This window comes from Rattus norvegicus, chromosome 14 (genome assembly GCF_021556685.1).
Source record: "Rattus norvegicus strain SHRSP/BbbUtx chromosome 14, alternate assembly SHRSP_T2T, whole genome shotgun sequence".
In the NCBI taxonomy this organism is placed as follows: domain Eukaryota; kingdom Metazoa; phylum Chordata; class Mammalia; order Rodentia; family Muridae; genus Rattus; species Rattus norvegicus.
In genome coordinates this window covers 29379737-29399594 of record NC_141547.1, presented here as the reverse complement: position 1 = coordinate 29399594, position 19858 = coordinate 29379737, and the positions used below count along the sequence as shown (strand labels likewise).

General features: G+C 36.5%; 1 long non-coding RNA gene across 2 annotated transcripts in view; it reads left to right on the top strand.

Moving 5' to 3' along the window:
• The first annotated feature begins 1216 nt into the window (after positions 1-1216).
• The window catches only part of LOC148001294 (uncharacterized), a 32577-nt gene continuing 13935 nt past the window's right edge, over positions 1217-19858 (top strand). The window contains exons 1-3 of one of the 2 annotated variants that reach the window (XR_015636976.1): positions 1217-1522; positions 9153-9320; positions 15179-15339. This is a non-coding gene — a long non-coding RNA (uncharacterized LOC148001294). The remainder of the gene's footprint in view (positions 1523-9152; positions 9321-15178; positions 15340-19858) is intronic. The other variant, XR_015636977.1, reaches the window with a different exon arrangement.

The window sequence follows — 19858 nt, the reverse complement described above, 5'->3', positions numbered from 1 at the left end:
TGAAGATGTGTTTTTTAATTAATATTTTCTCTTCCTAAATATGTCTATGTTATGTAATATAACAACAACATTAACAACAAAACAAAATTGTCTCATGGTCAACATGAAAACCCAATACTATACTATCAATCATCTTTCTTATCTTGCTTAGATCAACATCACAATAGAAATGTATTCCCAATTTTAAAAGTACATATTTAAAACTCAGTATAGGTCCTCAGCTCCGAAAAAAAAATCAAATAAAACTCAGTATATTTGAAAATATCAATGCGCCTATAAGAGTTCACAATTTTTCTAAAGTATCCAAAGTCTCACAACTATGGGTTCCTATAAAATTAACAATGTTCAGGAAGATCAGGCCACTGTCTCAATCAAATCAAAACAAAATCAAATTGAAACAGTGAATAACACTGTGTTAGAATTTGGGATTCATGCTATTCTGGGCTTCAAGAAGCTTGAGCAGCTCTTTCTCTGGGTCTGTTCCCTGGAGAACACACAGTTTTTCCAAGACTCAGATTGGCCTCACTCATACACCCTGCTTACCTGGTGGATTGTCCCTCTGGACTGGCATTTCCAAAAACCCTTGGTCATCCTATAGCAATGCACTGCATCTTCACCGATAGCCTCTCCTGGACTCTCTTCAAGGACAAAGAACCACCTACATTGTACCTATCCCATGACAAGTATCCAATATCAATTTTCCCAGCAAAGCAAAGTTTTTCTTTTAGTGCTACTGGTCTCTTGAGAACCACAGCCATATTTTCAGTTCCAACTCATCAGAACCACAAATTCTTAATTCATATTTTAACTTAAAACAGGTTTGTAAAGGCTGAATATTCTCTCTTCCCTCTGAAACTTCAAAAGTTGGACAGAGTTATTGTCTTCCCAACTCTCAACAATTTTACATTCCAAGTTCCCATACAGTAGTCCTCTCTGCTCTTAACCATCACCTTCTTTTTCAGCCTAAATGTCAAATGCCACTGCAATCTACCCTGAAACATACTCAGGTCTGTCAAAGCAGTATTCCATTCCTGATACCACTTTTTATTTTAGTTAGGGTTCTCAAGTGGAACATTAACAAGAGAATGGATCTCTCTCTCTCTCTCTCTCTCTCTCTCTCTCTCTCTCTCTCTCTCTGTGTGTGTGTGTGTGTGTGTGTGTGTGTGTCTTGTATGTCTTTGAATTTTTATATCAGCTTTAAAATTGTAAACGACTCAATGACACTTGAGAAGCTCAGCCCATAATGGTTACTTGGTGTTTGAAGACATAGCTTCTTTAAAGTCTGGGGAACTCCAACACATATCAGTCTACAATCAGGGTGCCTTAACAGTCCTAATATGATGCCAGGAGACTAGAGGGTTTCTAGAGAGCTACTGATTTTATATCCATAATAGCTCGAAAGCACTAGTTCTGCTAGCTCTGAAGGAATCATCATCATCATCACCCACAGTGGCAGCAATGGTAGTAGCAGCAGCAGCAGCAACAACAGCAACAACAGGAAAAATAAATTCTCGTGTAAGAGGTAAGGTCAATGGAACAATAAGGTAATATTAGAATCATCTTTATGATATCACTTTTGTTTATCTAACATGAAGCAGATGGTGACACAAACAATGGGTTCTTCAGGGGATGCTCCATACTACAAAATATTTAGTTTTGACAAACCATTATAGATATAGTAGGCATTAATAAACTCTATGAAACAATTAGAGTAATTGACTTATCCTAGGATTAAATGTTTATTTCTCGATTCTGTTGCTGTACAGAACTCAATATGGATATAGTATATACAAACAATAAAACCCACACATGTTTCTGAAAGTACTAATTTCTTTGAATATAAGTATCATATCACCATTTTGCCTTCCTGCTGTGAAGTGTCCTATTGTTTGAAGCAAAGCATGGAGAAGCGCTCTTCTCAAAGAGATGGTGTTTCTGCAAAAACAAAATTCAGATAAGATTATCAGTAGGTGTATAACCATCTACCAGAGGATGGGAGATCTACCAAACATCAGGAAAACCTGTCAAAATCTCCTAAGTTATGAGTGGAAATATGAACTCAGTGGGTTAAAATTATGTATAGAGTTTTGGGAGAGAGAATTAGGTATTAGAAAAATCAGAGGGAAAAAATGACAGGAGGTAAATTTGATCAAATACATTGTATACATTATAATATGTTGAAACATAAAGGACACAACTGGCTTAAATTAGCTTCATTTGAAATCAGTTTGTTCATTCTGTCATGCCAATCATGTTCAAAAACAGGCCCAGTGTTTTATGTTGTGATTAGAGAGAGTTGCATTTGAATTTGAATATCAGAATTTCCCCACGATAATATTAATCTTACATATGTGCCTATTCCCCATGTAGATAATTTGATTAGAGACAAAGTATAAACTAATCCCCAATGTGTGGTAACTCAGTGACAGCTCCCACACAGTGTGACTCAGCAATCATTCTCACACACTTGAAATTATTTTCAATCATAGATATTCAACATTTCCTGCTAATGCCAAGCTGAAAACCTGGGATGTCACTCCCTAATTAGATAATCGTGTCCTTGAGATGCTTAATCTAGAGGGAACACCGCTGAGTTACAAGTGCTTGCGATTGAATTAAGATCTCTATTAAACACACGTGCTGCTCTTGTAATGTATCTGTTTCCTTCTTATTCTGACACTCATTTCAGCATCGGTGTTACTGATCAAGTGAGAGGTGGGAAAGAACAAATCTCTTCAAGTGAAAGCAAACAGTAAATCTTCCCCATCACAAATAATCTGTCAGTGTCTAGAAAAGGCAGGGACTTTGCACATTAATATCCCTCTGGAACAATATATGAGAATTTTCTTAGTAAATTTGTATTTTACATAGTGTTTCTTCATAATTGCAATTGAATCATGGTGTCATGTCATTATTGAAACAAAGTGTGTGAACTTGAAATGAGATGACATGAAGTCTGTTATAGTTTATTCTCAGAGAATTAAGTTCGTGAAATAAAATGCACAAATGTGTTATTTTGGTTATGGGACCTTAGTAGGAATAACCATAAGATACATTAGATTATATTATTTAAAAAATAAGGAAAAAGCGAGAAAATAAGGAACTGCTTCCAATAACTTCTTGCGATGAAGGAAATGTAAATTGTTGTCAAAATGTTAGTTAAATAAAGCCCCATGAATCTGGAAATTTGAATAAAAATCTAAATTATGGCTTCAGTACACTCCATTAGCAGGAGCTGTGACACAGTACAAGACTGTCTTAGTTAGGGTTAATACTGTTGTAAAGAAATACCATGACCAAAAGCAAATTGGTGAGGAAAGAATGTATTTTGCTTACAGTTACATACAACAGTTAATTATAAAATGCAGTGAGGGCAGCAACTCAGAGCAGGAAACCTGGAAGCAAGGGCTGATGCAAACTCATGGAGGGGTGCTTTTTACTGGCTTGATCCCAATGGTTTATTCAGTCTGCTTTCTTATAGAATCCAGAAATTTCAGCCCAGTTTTGGCACCACCTACGGTGGTCTGGGCCCTCCCACATCATTAAGTAATTAAGAAAATGCTCTAAAGCTGAATTCCATGGAAGCATTTTCAATTTTCATTCCTGCCCTTCAGATAACTTTACCTTTTGTCATGTTAAACTTTTCAACAAAAAGATCTCTCCTTATTTTCATTCCTCTCTCTTTGAAGAAAAGAAAATGAAGAGAAGGAGTAGGCCAAATGGTCTTTTTGGAGTGGTTGTCACTGTGGTTATGCTTTGAAGTTACAAAATTTCTTAAACTTTTCAATCTCTCTCTCTCTCTCTTCCTCTGTGTGTGTGTGTGTGTGTGTGTGTGTGTGTGTGTGTGTGTTGTGGTTTTAAGACATAAGCTTCCATCTACTGTTTGAGATACATGTCTGTCTGCCTCTTGCCATGATCCCCTAAATAATGGATAGGGACTCACCCTCTGAGATTGTAAATTCCTTCAAATGTTCTTCTCTAAATTTTTCATAGTGTTTTGTCAAAGCAATAGAAAGGTTACTAAGCAAATTCAACAAAGTTTTAGCTTTACTTATATTTATTCATGTATCTGAGTTTGTTCCCAGCATGTCTGTGTGTCCTCTGTATGTAGGCGGCTGCCTATGGACACCAGTAAAGAACCTCGGATCACCTGGGGTTACCATTATTGACAGTTGCCTTTGCGCGTACACTGGAAATAGAGTTTGGGTCTTCTAGATGATCAGGTTTTCTACCCAATAAGCCTCACTCAAGTTACATCCTTTACATATTTTTTTAATATTCAGAACATTAGTTAAACTTAAAATTTTGAATCTGGATGTTTTAAAATCATTTGCTCCCTTCCAATTGAAATGGAGTTCCTCATTCCTATAAATATCCCACGTGATTTGTAATTCTCAGATCCATGGTTAAAGTCTGTAGTACTATTACCTTTCTATGTGTGTGTGGATAATTTACCCTAGATTCTCACAGTACATTTTAGGAAAATCACTCAGTTTGTACTTCTTACATTCTGTCTTTAGGCATGTCTTATAACTTTATGCAAGCTCTTTGAGGAAGAAGGAGGTCCACGTTGTATGTGTACTGTGGAACAATACTTCAAAATCCTTATGTCCTCAATGTATAATTGTATTTTCTGAAATATAGAACTGCCTTATAACGCCTTCTGAATTAGGCTGCGTGGTTATGTTATTGTATTCTCTAGTACACTTCAAGCCTTCTAGCATGTCTAAAGGTTTTCTTTTGTGATTTCTGGTAAATCTGAATGGAACACTTTTTTAAGTAAAAGATGGGTAATCCTTTGGCAGTGATTCTGGCTCCATCTTCTCTGCCAAATCTGAATTATATGCTGTCAAAACTATTGCCATAGCATTAAAATCATATCCAGAAAAAACAATTGTTTGCACAGATTTAGGTAATCTTCAAGTTTTAGTCTTGGTTCAATTGACTATGGGTAGAGCAAAATGATTATTGTTGTTGTTTTTGCCATTTTGTAAATTGAAAAAACAGTCTCTTACGTCAAATAATATGTACTTAAATTTTCATAATAATGTAGTTAACTTTCCAGTATTTAAAAACAATTTAAAAATGATCCATTGGAGATAGGACATCAAAATTGAAATAAAAGTCATATACACACACATGTGGCAATTCGCTGTGTCTGTATTCAAATAATTAGAACTAGATGGAAGATGGAGAAGCAATCCTCGAGGGAAGAGTTGATGGTGTAGAATGATAAACTTATGAACGTTCTAGCATGGGAACCTTAGTGCAAGGAGGCACATTGCCAAGATAAACAGAGGACTTACACAGCACTCCTCTATTTCAGAGAAGTGAGAGCTGCCCAAAGAATAACTATCAAATGGAAATGCTACAAGATTGTGATGAGATGTGGCAAGATAAAAAAATCAGAAAATATAATTTTGCAGAACTTGTATAATCTTTAAAATCTCAAATTTATTGTTATCCATTGTGTGTCAGAAAAGTGTGCATATACAGACATACCCAACAGTTTTTCAGAAGTCTGTGAGTTCTAAAAACAGAAACTAAACACGAAAATAATGAAACCTCAAGATTTTTATAACTAATGCAGTCCCGGATATTCTGAACATAGTTAATCACTTTGGTCTCTTTTCTTAAGAATCATAAATTGATTTGGAGGAATAAGAAAACTTTATTTAAACCTTGCAAAACAAATTAAATACACCTTGAAAAATCATTCAACATGGTCAGTTCGAATTTGTCACATGGATAAAGAGTTACTTCAACATATCTAAATTAATAAATTTAATCCACCATATAATCAGATTGAAAGACAAAAGTCACATGATAGCCTGATTAGATGCAGAAAAAGACTTTAACAAAGTTCAATACCCCTTTAAGATAAACCAGAAAGAGTAGGGATACAAGGACATATCTTGTATAATCCACGCAATTTATGGTAAGCTCATAGCTAGCATTCACTAAAACAGAGAGGAACTCACACCAGGGGATTCCATTAAAATCAGTAACAAGAAAATGTTGTCCACTTTCTCTATACCTATTCAGTATATTATTTGAAGTCATAGTTAGATCAAAAAGACAACTGAATGAAATAAAGTAAGTAAAAATAGAAAGGGGAAAAGTCAAAGAATCTCTGTTCACAGATAATATGATTATAAGTGTGTTTTCCTTAAAAAAAAAAAAACCCACAAGGAAACTCTTTCAGTTAAGAAACAGTTTCAACAATGTAGCTGAATGTGAGATTAATTTGCAAAGCCCAGTAGCCTTATTAATGCAAATAGTAAATGGACTGAGGAAAGGATCATGTTAATCATGCCTTTCAGAAGAGTTTAAAAAATATAGTAGGGTAGCACTCACTAAGCAAGTCAAAGATTTGCATTATAAAAACTTAAGTAACTGAGGAAGGAAATTATCAGAAGGTAGAATGGTGTCTCATGTTCATGGAGTAATATAGCAAATATAGAGTAGAATAAATATAGTAGAAATTTACCCGTCTTATAAAACGCAATTTATAGATGCAATGCAATTGCTAACAACATTCAAGCACAGTACTTCATAGAAGTTGAAAGGACAATTTTCAACTCAAATTAAAATTCTAAATTCTAGGAGAGTTAAAATGCCACTGATTAATGGAGTACTGCTAGAGATATGACCATTATGAACCTTAAAATGTTCTACAAGAACATAGTAATAAAAACAACATGATATTGACATCAAAACAGACACATTTTTTTCAGTAGAATCAAACTGAATATTCAGGTATTAATTTGCATGCCTTTGGACATCCAATTTTCATAAATAAGTCAGAAATACACACTAGAAAACTTCCAGTTTGTTTTGTGGTAATTACTTACATGTTGTTTTGGCTTGAGTTTTATTGCTGTGAGGAGATACCATGAGCAAGGAAACTCCTGGGTTAGCTTAAATTTTCAGAGATTCGGTCCATTATCATCATGGCCAGAATTACAGCAGCCTATAGATAGACATGGTGCTGGAGAAGGCCTTGAGAGTTCTATATTAGGATCCAAAGGCAACCAGAGAAGACTCACTTCAACACTGGGGGACCTGAGGACCAAGAGATCTCAAAGCCTGCCTATACATTGTCAATAAGGACACACCTATTTCAAAAAGGCCACACTTTTATTTTTCTTTTCTTTTTTTTTTTTCGGAGCTGAGGACCGAACCCAGGGCTTTGCACTTGCTAGGCAAGCTCTCTACCACTGAGCTAAATCTCCAATCCCAAGGCCACACTTTCTAATAGTACCCATTCCCGTTGGCCATGCATAATCAAACCACCACACATGTACACATATACAGTATAATCTGATGTTATTCTGATTCTGGTTCCCATTTCTGTCAACCTTCTTTCTTCCTCTAGAAAATTCATGATTCTTGCTTGGCTTTGTGAGGAATTGGGCTCAACCCTGGTCATATGTATGCTCATGAGTTTGGAGATACCTGTCTGAGTGATGGGCTCACAAATATTACACAACCTAGGAAACTGACTGGGCCATCCTCAGAATTTAGCAATAGCCAAAAGGTCAGCAAGGAGAGCACAGGCTCTGTGAGTCCAGTTAGTGACTGGATGTTAATAGGCCAAGTGTTATTTAGGCTCAGGTTAGGCAGCTCAGCAGTCATGATGTCATAATACCAAGGGACTGTTATTTAAATACTCCGAATTCATGGGTAGAGTGTTAACTCTATTCAATGACATTCCCCCCACCCCATATGCAGTCAATTTATTCTAAGTTATATTTATACATTATTATAGATACATGTTTTTTTATTATAGGTTTCTATCAAATGACTAATACTGAAAACAAACATGTATGAGCAGGTTAATCTAGGAATATGTATAGAATATACCTGCAGGCTTTCCACAGCAATTGATGAGGAAAGAGGCTACAAATTTAAAAGAGAGAAGGTAGCAGTGTATGAGAGGATCAAGAATGGGGAAAATGAAGGAGGAATGATGCAATTATATACTAATTATATATAATAAACAAATAATGATGCATATTTTATCAATTCCTGCTATCTGTAACCTCACAATTCAGCATCTGAAAATATGTTGATTATTTAGATGCCAGTCATTTGCTATATTTTATCGATGAACATATTATGTTACTTGCAACTCTCTTACAAGTTAAGGGACACACCATTGAATTCAGATTTGGCTATTATAAATAAAGCTAGCATATGTAATGAAAGGTAAAAGTTTACACAATCATGTTTCTTTTGCATTAAAAAACATGTCTGAGATTAACATCAGACACTGCTGCAATTTGTACAAGTGACTCTGTCATTTTGACTTTTTCATAGAGGATTTAAGAAGGTGGGAATTACTGTAGCTTCATATTCTGCTTTGAATTTTGCATTGTCCATATTTTAGCCATTGTCTAGATGTGAAGGGTAATTTTTTTTTACACCATGTGTGCTTCCATTGACAGAATTCAGCATGTTTCTACAAGTTAATTGTTTGTTTTTCTAAAAAAGCTTAAGTGGGTACAGTTTTTGTCCTTTAAATTTACTGATAGTTTTATGTATGTGTTAATGTTATGATGATCTTCTTTATCATATAGATATTTCATAAATGATTTCCTTCCATTCAGGATACGTCTTTTCCATTTTAAAAAGGATAGATTTGTCATTAGTGTTATTTTTGATATTGTCTAATTTACCACTTTTCTTTTATGCTTCATGATCTATACATCCAATCTATATTGGGGAATTCTTATTCAAATTCTAAAAGAAATTGTTACTGCTATAATTTTGAAGCAAACTTCATGGAGCACAGGTTAACTATTTTTTGCTTTCTTTCCTGAATCCCTCAAGAAAAAGTGATTAGATTGAAGGCATGGGATTGTAGAAGCAGGAGTGGTGCAGGAAACCGTAAGACCAAGGCCCACAAAACCAACTAAGCGGGGCTCATAGAGTTCAGATAGTGAAGTGACAACAAAGGAACCTATAGGGTTTGGGCTAGACCCTTTATGTATGTATTATGGTTGTGAGACTCAGACTTCTTGTGAGACTCCTAACAGGGGTAGTGGAGACTGTCTCTGTACCTTTCCCTTCCTTGGGGTTGCTTTCCTCATGCTGATATGACGGTTTGTGCCTGCTCTTAATGTAACTCGTTATGCTGTGTTTTGTAGCTATTCTGTGGAGACCTGCTCTTTTCTGAGAAAAAAAATGCAGAAGTGGCTTTTGCCTAACAAGAATGTTGGTGGAGAACCTGGAGTAATGGAGGGAAAGGAACTGTGCCCAGAATGTAATACATGAGATACATATTCTTCTAATAAAATAAAAAAATAAATGAAGAGGTAAGCTGTTATACATGGGCCCAAGTTTCTTTACATTTTCATTCAAAGGGTCTTATAATTGTCGGTCTTATGTCTGTGATAGGGTTTTCTTCTTAGTTAAATGGCATTTTATAGATCATTGATAACATCTTACAAATACTAACTTTTCCTTTTGTGCTGAAATTTAAATCAATCAACTAATCATACGTAGGATTCCAGTTTTGAATTCTCACTTCTTGTGCATTCTTATATATGCATGCTTAGTCTATATTTTTCATGTGAGTACTCTTCTGTGTTGTCTGTGCAACAATATGAATGCACAATAACATATGGGGCTGATCTTTTTGTGGGACGCTACCATGCATTTGATGAAAACCATAAAATTAGTACATGGACAAGAGTTATTTCCTTCATTCTTCCAATTTACATGTGTAGATGTAAGAGTGCACATTTCCTCTGACTATCAAATTCTCATTGTAGAGTTTGAACATAAACATAATGTTTGATTTTATGAAATAGGTCTCAGTGCTTCACAAGTATTATTTTCAGTAAAACAAATAGGTTTGATCATTTATATATAAATAACATTTTTTCTATCTTCAAGCAACAAATTATATTTTCTTATAGTTTCAGTGAATTTTAAGTAACATATAACAACAACGATCTTTTTATTTTATTGTCCAAGTGGATTTTTTTCACTTCCTCTGTGTGTGTGTGTGTGTGTGTGTGTGTGTGTGTGTGTGTGTTTTCCTTAAGAACTAGTGGCCTAACTTAGAACACATCTTATGCTTTCTAATTACCTAATACATAATCTAATGAACGCATTCTTGTTTTTCTAGTTTATGTTGTAAAATTCATTTCATTAATTTCTGAATGTGTTACACTTACAGGAATGCAGTCAACATTTGAATGAAACTTTTTTAATTATTACTATTAAATAATCACCATCTCTGCTGGTGAGTGGACACCTCTTCCTTAGGAAGAGAGAAACCCAACAGAGGAATTATCTCCATCATAGAGGACTTATCTTGCAGGACACTTTATAAATTGCTATTTGATATAGGAGAGCCTAGTCCACTCAGGGATTCTGCATCCTTATACAGCTCAGCAAGAGTTACCGAAATTACCAACAAGCCAGTGAGAGCCACCCAGCAAGCAGTAATCTGCTTCCGTTAGGCTGTAGGTTCTCATCTTGAACACCTGCTCTGGCTTTGCTCTATGGTGGACTATAAGCTATAAGCACAAATAAAGCATTTCCTTTCCAAATTAATTTTGGTCAGGGTTTTATAACAATAGCAAGAAAACTAGAACACATAATCATAACATAGAATCAAAAGTCCTAGAAGAAGGGGATAAAATAGGCTGGGAAGAGTAGTTAGACTACATTCAATATGGGAAGGAAATTGTCAAATTATAAAACTATGAAAGAGTGAAACTTTGATGACATATGGGTTTCAGAGTATTGTGGTAGCCTTTCTTCACATTGTATTCAGGCACATGTCTGTACTTTTTATTGTTATCTCTACTGGGAGAGAGCTAAGTGCAGGCAGGATATTGGTATTGTCATTTCTGTTGTCCATCACCGGCTTTTCTATTCTATTTTTAAATGTTTGCCCTTCCACACCTGCCCAAAAATGAAGGTCATGTAGCCCACAATGTCTTAGGCAATCTGAGAGATGGACCAGACATTGTCTTACTACTGATTGGTTATAATGAAACACTAACAGTTAACAGCTGGGGCAGCAAGTATGGGGGTAGAACTTCTTGCCAGGCAAAGACATAGGAAGATAAAAGGGAGTAGGAGACTTGAGAGAAGCATCGAAAGGAAGAGGACGGACAGGAACAGGAGCAGGGATGTTAAGAGCTAGCCATGTGTCAGGGACATAAGCTGGGTAGTAGTCAGTTTAAGTTAGAAGCTCGCTCAGAGAGTGCCCCAAATAAAGGCCTAATGCTTTCAACTATATTAACGTCTCATGTCTTATTTAAACCGTAAATGGGTTCTGGGAAAAAAAGACCTGTAATATCTGTCACAACAACCTGGGGTGTGAACTCCAAGCCTAGGTAATAGAGTCAGACTCAGGCTACGAATCCCAGATATGGGAGCTGGATGAGAGGATGCGAACAGAAGCAGCATCTTCCTAGTGATTACATGCTCTTTTGTGAGTTCAGTGGTTGTCAGAAGCTGTTGTCCACTCAGTCTGGACAGCATCAGCATCATCTAAAACCAGGTAGAGGGTAAGGCCTACCTTAATGGGTTAGAGTCATTCTTTAGCCACCCTACATCAGCAGATGGGGCTGTGTGGCACTAGGTCTGAGGAGAGGAACAGTTGTGCACAGGAAGCTGAGTAAAGACATTTACCAAAGAGCTCAGAACCAGCAGTATATGCTCACAACAGTCAATTACCAGAGGACAGAATTTAGAGAAACTTAAGTACTGATATAAGTTTGGAAGTTTTAAAGTTGGAATCAGTAACTGATAAATAAGAAAAAAATGTTTTTTAGTGTGTCCATGACATAGAAAATAAAAGAAAACTGAGTATAGATAGTCAAAGGAAGAAATACTAAGTTTAAATAATGAGAGGACTGAGAGACAGTATGCTAAATTACAAGCTTTGGAAGAAAAGTTACAGGATCTTTTAAATAAAATAAGAATTTTGTCAAGTTAGCCCAGCCAAGATAATAATCCCTTATACTAACGCTGAAATTATCTCGTTATGAATAATCAAAGAAGGTTGGCAAAGGGCTGGCAATAATTATTTTGGAGAAATTAATAACAAACATCCTGAAAACAGCAACTTCAGTTTACAAAAAATATTGGATACTTTCTCATATAGTGAGAGAAACATCAAATTCTAACACTCCTACCTTTTATACACATGCCAATAAATTAAGAATGGCAGGTTATAAGTCAAGAAATGTAAGCAAAGCTGTTCAAAGCCCATGTACTTCAGTTAAAAAAATCAGAACTATATGCTACTCCCATAGATCTATTAGATTTTCCAGACTCTCTTAATATAAGTTACTGACTCTCAATATGAAAAGATAGTTTGCATATAGAAATGGCTTAATTTATTCCAGATCATTCAGAATTTACTTTGATTTTTATACAAATATTACAGGGAGTTAGAAACAGATCATTCATTATACATTACCCATATTCTAACTCATACTGCTTTTCTAGGATTATTGGTGTGATTAAATGAGAATATAGAAGAGTTATTTATGAGAGATGCACTAGAAAGTTTCACAATTTCATAAAAAAGTATCATGTAAATAATTCTACAATCTTCCAATAAGCAAAGGAAACTATAAAATATTTTCCTTCTTGTTCTTTATATAATCAAGCTATATTACCAGAAAGAAGTAACCCTAAATGTACCCAGAAATGAGATTTGGCAGATCAATGTGTTTCATTTTGTAACGTTTGGAAAATTGAGCCATGTCCATCATATAATTGATACCTATTTAGGATTTTACACAGGCCTCTGCCTTGACTTCTGGAAAGGCTGGTTCTGTAATTATACATTTATTAGAGGTAATGGCTCTCTTTGGGATACCTTATGGATTAAACGTGACAATTCCCCAGCATATAGATCAAGTACAATGAATTTTTTTTCAAATATTCTAACATAAAACAAGTTACAGGTCAAACAATTGTGGAAAGATCTAACCACCTTTAAAAGAAATGCTCATAATACAAAAGAGGAAATATAAGATCTCCCAGGAACAGAATGATTAATAATTTATGAACTTAAACAAATTTAAATGTCCATGAAACAGGCAACACAGATGCTGAATAACACTGGATTTTAGAAGGGACAACTAAATTAAGCAATCTATATATTTTAAGGATGTGTCAACCTCAGAATGTCAGGAAATGTCTTGGGGAAGAAGATATGTTTTTATTTCTACAGAAAACAAAAAAGCATAGACCCATTCAATGTTAATAAAGATGATATTTGATCACAGATGACCTGAAAAATCTACTGACATGAAAGAATAAACCCAGAAGAACAGCAAAACATAGATGACACAGATGCTGATCCCCTTTCATGGGAACAACTCAGAGACCAGCTGAGACAGAGGTCTCTGTAGAAGACTATGAAACTTTTTGGGTGCCTGGTTCTTGGAATTTACTCTTACATTCCATCTTTAATATGACATGGATGGAAATTTTATTACACTTTGCAGTCCAAACAGACTGGTAAAAATTAACAGATGCCATTCACCTGCTCAAGCATAGAGCAGAGCGTCGTGTTTGGCTGATCTGTGCACATTGCACAGCCTGTACATGTGTCCATACAAAGCTGTCCTAAAAATGTTGCCTTTAAAAGTTAATGTGCTTTCAGAGCAAATGACCAGACACCAACAAAGACAAAACAATTAGTCCCTGGTGATCCAGACTCACAGACTGCTTCGCCTGATGTTTCCTCAAAAACTATATCCAGGACATTTTCAAAGCAGTCAGACGCAGGTGTTCAGCCTCGTAGACTGCTTTAGCCAGAGCTTCCATTAAGCTGTGCACTTCCTTTTCCAGTACCTGGAGAGTGAGTCAAACAGCCAGTTCTCCCAGGACTTGGCAATATGGTAACTTTCTTAAGGTCTCCAAAGATGCCTTTACCCCCAGACTGCAGAAAGCTTTCCCAATGATTATAATAGCCACATTTCCTAGGGGTGGGGTGGGGTGGTTTAGGTTACCCAGTGGGTTATGGATGGTTATTGCTGTTTAAGTGTGGCGTTTGCAAGTTGTTATTGGTCATGATCAAGGAAGAAACAAAATGAAGGAGGTAAGATTCAGGAATAACTTTCCCTCCCTCTATTCTTCTTTCTCTCGTATCTAGTATTAATGTATTGAAGGGGGATATAAGGAAATGTAAGGACAAAACAAACAATAAAAAAAAACAAAGAAACAAAACAACAAACATAAAAACAAAAACACCAAAATGAAACAAAACAGAACTAGGTAGATTATGGTATCTCCTTAAAAGGGGAAAGAGGGAGGAATTATTGTTCCTCATTTTAGACTAGAAAGCAACAATTCTCAAATATTTGAGATTGGTACAGATTTTTGAATGATGATTGAAGTTTACAGTTATATTTGCTTCAGAATATAGTATATGTGATTTACCTCATGTTCAAGGTATAAGTAAACATGTAACTCATTTAAAAACACAGTGTCCTGTGGAAGCCACTATTGTAAACTCTCAAAGGTAATTAAGGAATGCAAGCTAATAGTAAGTCACCTATAAGTAGTCTAACTTGTATGGAGAGCTCTTGGTACCACTTCAAGATACTGACAAGAATATTTACAGTGAGTTAGGATAAGAAAGTAAGCTCTCAGGCAAGAATTTGATAATGAGCTAGGTCAAAGCTCAAGATGAACACAGCTGAGAAATGTGTTCTTTGTATCTTGATCATTTTATTAAAACCTTAATCTTGGGACCTTTGCTTATGCCTTCTATGTTCCTTACTACTATGTTTATGACCTGATTTTTCCTTGATGACTGTCTTTGTTCTAAGAACCGACCCTATTCTTTGCACTAACCTAGAATGATGTAAAAGCAGACTGCAAAAATAAGAACAACCCTACGTCAACCCTGACTTGGGTCATGTTATAACGTTGTCTAATTGTCTCTTCTCTTCTTATTCCTCACTCCCTCTCTTGAGACCCTGTTGATTGATCTGGCTTGGCCATTGTAGTCATGTTAGCTACTAGTTTTATTAGAGATATGCACTTTAACTTCTGTATAGGTTTTCAAAGTTAAGCAGAAAGTCAACAGTTAAAAACAAGCAGTTTGCATATTTAGATATACCTTAAATAGATTTATGATCTGAAAAGAACTTTAAGATGTTTTAACAATAAAAGATATTTCTGACAGAAAGACAGTTTCAACTGCTGGAAGACCCTCAATTCTCCTTGAAGAGAATGATAGGCAGAAAAGAACCTCCAGCTTCAAAGAAAAGTCTGTCAAGTTTTCTTGGCTTGGAGGCCAAAGATGGTTGTCCTATTGGAACAGAAGACCATTTGGTAACTTTCCAGGTAGCTAATAAGTTTCTGTCATTTCTATAGATTTGCAAGGTGCTTGCTCTGTATTTCCTTTTGACTCATGTTCAATTTATCCTTCTCTGGTATCTGGTGAGATTAAAATTGAGACAGTTACAGTTTTCCTTGTTATCAAATTCAAAATTGAACCCTCACAATTGTGGTATAAAGGTTTTTTAATTGGTTATTTTATTTATTTACATTTCATATTTTTCCTTCTTCCCAGTATCCACCCCCCCATTCCAACCCTGCTCCCCATGCCTCTATGATGGTGCTCCCCCACCCAAACACCCACTCTCATCCCACTGCCCTATCATTCCCCTATGCTGGAGCATCAAGCCTTCAAAGGACCTAGGGCTTCCCTCCCACTGATACCAAAGGCCATCCTCTGCTACCATGGGTAGCTGGAGCCATGGGTCTCTCCATGTATATTTGTTGGTTGGTGGTTTAGTCCCTGGGAGCTCTTGGTAGACTTGTTGACTGATATTGTTGTTTTCCCTAAGGGGTTTCGAACCTGTTCAAATTCCTCACTCCTTCCCCTAACTTCTCCATTGGGGTTTCTCTGCTCAATCCTATGGTTAAATGGTTAGCTGCAAGCATCCTCATCTGTATTGGTCAGGCTCTGGCAAAGCCTGTCAGCAAACAGCTATATCAGGATACTGTCAGTAAGCACTTCTTGGCATCAGCAATAATGTCTGGGTTTGGTCCCTGCATCTGGAGATGTATCTCCAATTCGGGCAGGCTCTGATGAATGGCCTTTCCTTCAGTCTCTATTCAACTCTTTGTCTTTGTTTTTCTTTTAGACAGTGCGAGCAATTCTGGGTTAAATTTTGTGAAAGTTGGGTGACCCCAACTCTCAACCAGTGGCCACGCCTCACCTTTGGATATAGTCTCCATGGGTTCTCTCTCCCCTTAGTTGGGTATTTCAGTTAAAGTCATCCCCATTGGGTGCTGGAGCCTCTAGCTTTGGGACATTCTGGGACATTTGGGACACCTGGGACATTCTGGCATATACCCCCAGTTCTCCACCCCCCCATTGCTACACACCTCTGTTCAATTTCCTGACCCTCTATACATCTCACCCATCTCCTCCCGTTCCTAATCCTACCCTTTTATTTCCTCTCCCCCTCCACTCTTTCTTAAGCTTTCTCCCACCCTCAACTTTCCATGACAATTTCACTCCCACTTCTACATAGGACTGAGACACCCATACTTTGGTCTTCCTTTTTTTGACTTTCAGATTGTCTATAAGTTGTATCATGGGTATTCCAAGCTATTTTCATAATATTCACTTAATACCATGTGTGTTTTTTTGTAGCTGGGTTACCTCACTCAGGATGCCATGTTCAAGTTCCATCCATTTGCCTATGAACTTCAGGAAGTCATTGTTTTTAGTGACTGAGTAGTATTTCATTGTGTGAATGTACCACATTTTCTGTATCTATTCCTCTGTTGAGGGTTATTTTCAGCTTCTGGCTATTATAAAAAGGCTGCTATAAGCATAGTAGAGCATGTGTCCTTATTATATGTTGGAGCATCTTTCCTGACCAAATTTTCATTGGGTAGATAGTTGTTCATCTTCCACATATATGTGGGCTTTCTGTAGTTTTTGTTGCTATTGAAGACCACCCTTAGTCTGATGTGGTCCTATATAATCCATGGGGATAATTCAGTGTTCTTGTATCTATTGAGGTTTGTTTTGTATCTAAAAATCTGGTTGATTTTTGAGAAGGTACCATAAGGTGCTGAGAAGAAGGTACATTCTTTTGTTTTAGGGTAAAGTGTTCTAAAGATATCTATTAAATCATTTTGGTTCATAAATTCCTTAAGTTTCACTGTGTCTCTGTTTAGTTTTTGTCCATGATCTGTCCATTGGTGAGAGTGGGTTGTTGAAAACTCCTATTATTATTGTGTGAGGTTCAATGTGTGCTTTGAGTTTCAGTAACGTTTCTTTTACAAATGTGGGTGCCCTGGCATTTGGAGCCTAAATGTTCAGAATTGAGAGTTCATCTTGATGGATTTTTACTTTGATGTGTACATAGTGTTCTTCCACATTTTTTAATAACTTTTGATTGAATGTCTATTTTGTTAGATATTAGAATGTCTACTCCAGCTTTTTTCTTGGGACTATTTGCTTAGAAATTTTTTCCCCAGCCTTTTACTTTGAGGTAATGTCTGTCTTGTCACTGAGGTGTGTATCCTGTTTGTAGGAAAAATTTGGATCTGTTTATATATCCAGGATTGTGTGTATTGATGCTGCAAATTATTAGGGACCAATGATTGTTTCTTCCTCTTATTTTTGTTGTTAGAGGTGGAATTATGTTTGTGTGTTTCTCTTCCTTTGGGTTTGTTTCGAAAAGATTAATTTCTTGTTTTTTCTTGGGTGGAGTTTCTTACCTTGTGGTGGACTTTTCCTTCTATTATCCTCTGTAGGGCTGAATTTGTGGAAAGATGTTCTTTATATTTGGTTTGGTCTTAGGATACCTTGGTTTCTCCATCTATGTTAATTTAGAGTTTTGCTGGATATAGTATCCTGGTTTGGCATTTGTGTTCTCTTAGGGTCTGCATGGCATCTGCCTAGGATTTTCTGGCTTTTAGTCTCTGCTGAGAAATCTGATATTATTCTTATAGGTCTGCCTTTATATGTGACTTGACTTTTTTCCTTACTACTTTCAATATTCTTTCTTTGTTCTGTGTATTTGGTGTTTTAATTATTATGTGACAAGAGGAATTTTGTTTCTGGTCCTATATGTTTGGTGTTCTGTAGGTTTCTTCTAGGTATATGGGCATTCTTTCTTTAGGTTAGGGAAGATTTCTTCTATAATTTGTTGAAGATGTTTGCTGTCCCTTTGAGTTGGGATTCTTCACTTTTTTCTATACCTATTATTCTCTGGTTTGATATTATCATTGTGTCCAGGATTTCTTGAATGTTTTGAGATAGGAGCTTTTTGCTTTTTTTATTTTATTTTCCTTTATTGTTCTGTCAATGTCTTCTATGATATTTTCTACCACCGAGAGTCTCTTTTCTATTTCTTGTATTCTATTGGTGATGCTTGCATCTGTGTCTTCTCATCTCTTTCCTTGGTTTTCTATCTCCAGCGTTGTTTCCCTTTGTGTGTGTGTGTGTGTGTGTGTGTGTGTGTGTGTGTGTGTGTTTAATATTTCTATTTCTATTTTTAGATCCAGGACAGTTTTGTTCAATTCATTCACCTGTGTCATTGTGTTCTAATTTATTTATTTAAGGAATTTATGTGTTTCCTCTTTATGGGCTTCAAGTTGTTCACTTGTGTTCTTTTGTGTTTCTTTAAGGAAAATTTTTTATGTCATCCTTAAAGTCCTCTATCATCTTCATGAATGAGAATTTAGATCTTGCTTTATAGGTATGTTGGACTACCTAGGACTTGCTAGGGAGAACTGGGTTCTGATATTGCCAAATCAAATTGGTTTTTGTTGCTTATGTTCTTAAGCTTGCCTCTTGCCACCTGGTTATCTCTGGTATTATCATGCCTCCCTGTCTCTGACTGGAGACTGTCCTTCCTGTGAGCCTGTGAGCCTGAATATGTCAGAATACTTGGGAAGTTGAACTGCAACTGGGGTGCAGGCTCTGTGGCTTCGGTTCAAGTGCTGAGGCTCCCAGCACAATTGGAAAGGGAAAGCAAGCAGGTCATGTTATGAAGTCTATCAATATTAAAGACATAAAGCTTGGCATCTCAGGATCCAAAGGGAATGGCATTAGCTGAAATATCTAACAAAGGGGAGATTGAACCTGTAGAGACCATATCCAGTGGACAGGCATGGCCCCTGTTTGAGGGATGGGGCCAACTACTCGTATCAAAAATTTAAACCTGGAATTGATCCTGTCTAAAGGAATTGCAGAGACAGAGTGGAGCAGAGACTGAAGGAAAGGCCATCCATAGACTGCCTCTTCTAGGAATCAATCTTAGCCTCAGAAACCAAACCAAGGCACTTTTGCTGATGCCAAGAAGTACTTACTGGAGCTTTGTATAGTTGACCCCTGAGACAATACAGATATAGATGCTCCTACACAACCATTGGACTAAGCACAGGTTCCATAATGGAAGAGTTAGGAGAAGGAGCGAAAGATCTGAAGGGGATTACCACCCTGTTGTTAGAACAAAAATATCAACTAATCAGATGCCCCCCCATCCCCAGAGCTCTCAGAGATTAAACCACCAACCAAAGAGTACAAATAGAGGAACCCAGCTTCATATGTAGCAGAGGATTACCTTATCTGGTATCAATGGTAGGGGAGACCCTTGGTCTTGTGGAAGCTTGTTACTTTAGCCAGGGATGGTGGGTAGGTGGGTAGGGGAGCACCCTCATAGAGGCAGGGGTAAGGAGAGATATGTTGGGGGGGTTGGAGAGGGGAAACAAGGATGGGAACAATATTTGAAATGTAATTAAATAAGATATCCATTAATAATAAAAAAATAAATCCTAAGTTGTTTAGGATCTAAAAATGTTTTAGAGTATAAGAAGAATTTTGATATGTAAA